At 35.0% G+C, this 6112-nt stretch overlaps 1 long non-coding RNA gene across 1 annotated transcript; it reads left to right on the top strand.

Moving 5' to 3' along the window:
- The first annotated feature begins 5414 nt into the window (after positions 1-5414).
- On the top strand, positions 5415-5807 carry LOC120778290. Its single transcript, XR_005705564.1, has 3 exons — positions 5415-5429; positions 5489-5665; positions 5735-5807. It is a non-coding gene; the product is annotated as an uncharacterized LOC120778290 (long non-coding RNA).
- The last annotated feature ends 305 nt before the right edge of the window (positions 5808-6112 follow it).

Raw genomic sequence — 6112 nt, 5'->3', positions numbered from 1 at the left:
AAATATAGATTTCAGTCTACAATTAGTACACAAGTGACAGGGTCTTCTGTTTCTTATTAATTTCTCTTCTTGTGAGTTATGACAAACTTACAAGAAATTCCTAAGCTATATATAATGGGTTGTCAAAAAAGTCTTGCGGTATTTTTATTAAATTTTTTTTTATTGAAATTGAAATGAATTTTTGATGACTCATGCCCAGCTCTTGACCGATGCTACGGCTGCTACTACGCCGGCCTCTTTCGACCAATTTTATCGCAATTTTCGACGACAGGCCTTCCGGAGCGTCTCGCATCTTCGACCACCTCTACACCAGAGCGAAAACGTTGAAACCATCGTTGTGCGGTGGAAATGGAAACCGTATCGGGTCCATAAACTGCACAAATTTTATTGGCGGCTTGAGATGCATTTTTGCCTTTATCGTAGTAGTACTGTAAAATATGCCGTATTTTCTCTTTATTTTGCTCCATGTTTGCGACGCTATAACTCACGAACGACTTAAAAGAAACGACAATCAATCAAACACGTGTTAGCGCGTGAAATGAGCTTTCCAAAAAGGTATAACATGACCCGATGCGACGAATAAAACTAGAACTACGCGCTTTCAGCGCCAACTAGCGAAAATACCGCAAGACGTTTTGGACAACCTAATTATTCAATACATTGTGCACCACTCCTACCACTACTCCAATTTGGCTTAGAGTGAACTTGATCTGAAGTTTCTCATATGCTGAAAAAACCTAAGTCTGTAAACACTTTGAAACCATAGTGAAGTAATTTCTGCACATTCACTCCATAAAGAACGCATTATTTTAACGACCGTTTGAAGTATTCAACTACATAGGACGCTCAAGATGTGTCTTTAAAATGAGAATCGGTATTTTACTTTTTTTTTACTGTAGCCCTGTCAGCTAAAAGACACTTGCAATTTTGGAATAAGATAATTCATATACCGATTCCTACAAAAGCAGGGGTACTCAACCAATAGTACAGTTTGCGCTATGTGCTCAGGAGATCCACATACTTCTGTTACAAAAATTTGCATTTTTGAAATATTAATATTAAATAATCACTTTAAATCTGGCTTGGGCTGTAGGCACTAATTCCTGACTTTTTCAAAAACTACTACTCTGCTTTGCTTGATTTTTTCATTCTCAATGTGTATACAATTAAAACAATGTTTTTTGTTGTTTCGACATTGAAAATATTATAATGCTTATTGGGTAGTATCGAGTGGTTTTGTAAATTAAAACTTTTGAATACTATGAGCTTCAAAGCTTGTTCTTTATCTCGTGGCCTAATGGCCAAGATCATGTGGTTGCCACAGTTGGCTTGGCATGAGGTTGATACTCATGATTACATGATCCTTCTTAATGTAACTTTTCTTTACATTAGTTATCTCTTACAGGAAAGTACAATAAAGGTAGAAAAACAAAAAAATAGGAATTCAACACCGATGTTCTGACAAATCTTCATAATGGCTAACACATTTTAATGGCTTTTGGAACGAAGCTATCATTGACTTTCATGCCCAAAATATTAATCGAAATCTGTTATGTCAATCCCTAATAAATGTTCAGATCCTCGACTATCTCTCTGACGGCAACACTCAAATTTGCAAGCACTGTTTCTTTAACTTTTTCGATGTTATCGTCAATAACAGAGGTGATCTTCACGGAATGTTTATGTCACTCAAATACTTACATACATATGTTTGTGATTTGATGATAAGGTTGATGTGAACTTTCTCAGTAGACATCGCCAGCTGACTTTAAACTACGAAAGAAATTCGAATGCGATCGGCACGGTCAGGAACGTTTGGAAGGAAATTTGAATTTACTGAAATGAATTTTGAATGTATTAGGATATCTTATTTGGCTTCTTTTTTCATTCAAATATCCTCAACTTTTAGTACTAAGTATCTGTAACTCTTATCCCGTTTTCGTATTTATAATTGTATTTGGTCTCTCTAAAAGCTCCGCCTTCCCATAACAACACAATTGTCGTCTAGTAGTCGGCAAGTCAATGAGATTTGCTGAAGATCCACATAAAAGCACACCTTAATAGCTTTTGGTAGTCACACGTACATACAAAACCCATAGGCATCGAATCACTTTGCTTGCCTCAATGGCTCTGTGGCTCTATTAAGAAGGCATCGTATCGAAAACTCGTCCAAAGCTACTCGTAATAATGCAATAAAAGCAACAAAAGCAAAGCAACTTGTAAATAGTTTACGTGAACAGGGTACTACGGGACTCAGAAAACAAAAAAAGAAATGGTAGAAGAACCAACATTATGCCAAAATGATTGATAAATTGATATATTGCCAGCGACGGCAGCGATATACTTTATGAGCTCATGTCTAAAAGCAAAAACTAATATTGTAAACCGTTTATACAAATGCAAGCCTGTATGTACATATTTGTGAGTGGATCTACCCGCTGGAGCATATAAAACGAACGAAGAAAGATCAAGTAGATACTCGTGAATGTGGCAAGTGTTTGAGCGATGTTGCAGGCAAAGAAGAAAAATGAATTTACACAGCACAAATTTGCAAACAGAAAATCAGTAAGGTAAACAAAAATGAAATTGAAGCGCCACAACGCCAATGTTGCAACGATATAGAACATAAAGCAGGAGGCTTTGTCAAGAACGAAGAAATGGAAAAAAGAAAAATAAATTCAACAACGATGATGAGTGATGAGACTGTGATGAGACATAAACTGTGGGCAGCTACACACATACATACATATGTATGTGAATATACTCCCCTCTGGAAACCCCAATCTAGACGAAGAAGCTGCCATGAATTCAAGAAATTTTTTTTTTGCAAAAAATATTTGCTTGATGTGGCATGTAAACGTTGCTGCTTGTGCCGTTCGGTTGAGGCAAATTGAAGGTGAAGACTTTTGAGTAGTTCAAGAGCTTTGCATTGACAGATTTGACTAGTTGTTGGCATGTAGAATAAGTTGTTCATTATGTAAGTCTGTTCATTTTGTTGAAGAGTGTAAATAGAAAGATTTAATAGAATTTTGAAAAGCTGTTAATTGAGTGTGCTAATGCTTACTTTCGATTTGCATAAATTAGCAAGTTCATTGCTTCTTGATCTTATCTGCGGAGTTTTGTGAAATTTACATAAAAATTCATATATGTATGTATTTATATTGTAAGTATGTTTACATTTGTATATACATATGTATGTATATTATTAATTTATCTGAGATAAATACGTACATACATATGTAAGCATATGCTTTTAATTTTCTCCACTTCAATGATTCGTGAACGCGGCACAGTAATGTATACCAAAAGGCAACTTAAATATTTTTTTCACAGAGAGTGTAATCCCTTAGGAGGTGAGCTTTTCTGTTACTCAGACAGCTGAGCGGCAATACTTTCACTCTGTGTGCTCAAACTATGCTCAATTAAGCATAGATTGTCTGACCTTACTTCCGTTGACATCAAACTACTTCACTATTGGACTCGTTTGGCTGCCTCGTCATAGCGGGACTCCATGGACACCGTAGAGGCAATGAGCTTACAAGAAAATGTGTCCTCTTGCTTTCTAGAGTGGGGCCTATGGATCTCGTGTGAGTTTAAAAGCCGCTGGTCATCAACTAGTTTTTGTGTGACTGCGAGATACTTATTTCTGGCTTAAAATGGAACTCGGGAAATTCAATGAACTGCTTACTCTTAATAAAGGTAACGTTGCCACAATCATAAGAATTCTTACTGAACATTGCCCAATAGACGCACATGCGATAAGGCTGAAAATCATGTATGCTCATTATCAAAGTTCCTTGGGGGATGATGAGGTGGGAACATCCAGGCCAATTCACAATGAAAATATTGCCCAACTTTTGAGAGACTGAGGTAAAACATCTCGGCATGCATATCTTCGGTGAAGCTCGAAACTTTTCCAAGTTGTCTTTAATGAAACCAGTTCTTCTTGTGTTTAAACAGTTTTGTTCTATAGCTACCATATGAAATCTAAAGAAACATTTGGGACAAGATTACTTCGTGCTTGAAGTACCTCAAATCCGCATCCTTGCAGTGATTCGATCTGGATATCATAGTAATCATATCCGAAAAGGGTCGCTTCTCATATTAATTGATAGTAATCCAAAGAGTCAACCTTTCACCCCAAGGAATCAGAAAGGAATCAGTTATCAACTACTCAGATTATATTTTTTAATGCTTTCTGCCATCATACAGATTAATATGTGGACATATGTACATACATACATAGGTATATAGTACGTCATAAGAGTATCTTACATCTTTTCATGTTTTTGATCTCGTTTCCTTTCCTGAACCTTTATTGTTGATCTAAAATTTACGCAAAACCTCAGAAGATAATTCTGATAATACATATGTATTATATTTAGAGTTGAGGGAAACTGACTTCTAGAATAAGTTGTTCCAGTTATCTGATTTTGTTCACTTATTTGTCTGGATATGATTGCAAAATCTGCAGTAGAAAATTTAAGATAGTTGACATATGGTACCGCCTTTGCACTATCAAACTTTTTGATGGAAAAATTAATGATGAGAAGTCTGAATAAATTTTTGTCTTCAATTTAAAACTTACTTTATATTATGCGACGAAATCTATAGTTTAAACTCCATTCCCGAAAAGTTATGGCTGATTTGCAGAAACTTCGTGGTATTCAGTTTTTTAACCGATTTCCAACGTTTAAAGGTGATAAATAAAAGTATGGAGTACTGTGTCAGCAATTGAATAATATGTGCTGAGAACCACTTCGCTCAAACAAGGCTTAGTCTTCAGTAGTATCATAGATTTTCAGTCTTGCGTTTATTTTATACACAATATATCAATCGAAGTTGAATTAAAAAAATTTAAACGAACTTATTTCGTTTGTAATGAGATGCAATTCTCAACCGGCTTATGAATTTTTAAATCAAAATAATTTTTGACGAATAGAGTTGATACTACTTTTATACCAAAATTTGAGAAAAAAGTCATTTTAAGTTTACTGCTATATTTTGTTGTCACAAAATCTGTAGACCTGGATATTTTATTTTCTAAATCAATTCTTTAGTTCTGATGTAGAAAAAGGTAACGAGGGTAACAATGACCGATCAATCTAGAACATGAGCTCTAGTTTCGGATACTTCAAATGATTTAAAAGCTCAAGCTTAGTGAAAAAAATATTTCCAAGTTTCAATAAACTCGATTTGTGGTTCAACTAACGTTTTTTCTTTTACTTTAGATACTATTGTACCAGTACATTTTCTTTAAAAAACACTCAAAAGCAATGCATTTGAGTTGCACTTCATAGTCAGTAATAAGTTAAAGTAGTAAAGTATAGTCTCTGCTATAAAGTCTGGTATTTATATGTACTTACAATTCAATACACTTCAGCACAAGAAAAATACACTTCAGGTTATAGTAGCGATTCTAGAAAACGGTAAAAATGAGAATAAGTTCATTTCATGATTTATTTGTTTACAAAACGTACTTTTGCAGGCACGAAATTGAGAAATTAACATAAAAATGGAAATAAATCAATAAACATCTATTAAGTCACTGCGAGGAGAATCTGCATAAAAATGGAGAGGCATCAAATATACGCGTCTACAGATATACTGTTAAAGGAATGCAGCTGCAACTGATGACTATAGAATTTTTACAGCCAACACAAATGTAATGCAACAATTCAAGAACAACAGCAATTGTTTATGTAAATTTCTATTTTCATGTAAAATTTGAAAGCCCATCAAAATTTGTTGAGAAAATAAATACACAGCCAGCAGAACGTGCGCAAATGAGTCTATCGACAGCAGCAGCAGCAGCTCAAAACAACTAACGGAGTGGAAATTGCTTGTGTATGTACAAATGTATGTTTGTGTGTTTGCTGTGTTCATAACTGATTAACGCTGCATATATTTAAAGCAACATTGAAATTCACTAATGTGACGCGCAATATGGCAACACCCACACCACTAAAGGCTGTTGCAACGGCAGCTGCTGACTGCTACTACACCAACTCACTTCTTTTCTTGGCTACAAAGTTGTTGCATTGCGGGTAAAGAAATAAAAGCATGCAATTCACACTGCAAGTTTCTTGGAAAAATTCTAAAACAACAATAG

Source organism: Bactrocera tryoni, chromosome 5 (genome assembly GCF_016617805.1).
Source record: "Bactrocera tryoni isolate S06 chromosome 5, CSIRO_BtryS06_freeze2, whole genome shotgun sequence".
Classification (NCBI taxonomy): Eukaryota; Metazoa; Arthropoda; class Insecta; order Diptera; family Tephritidae; genus Bactrocera; species Bactrocera tryoni.
Note: the sequence above shows the minus strand (reverse complement) of the source record. Positions and strands in the feature narration are given on the sequence as shown.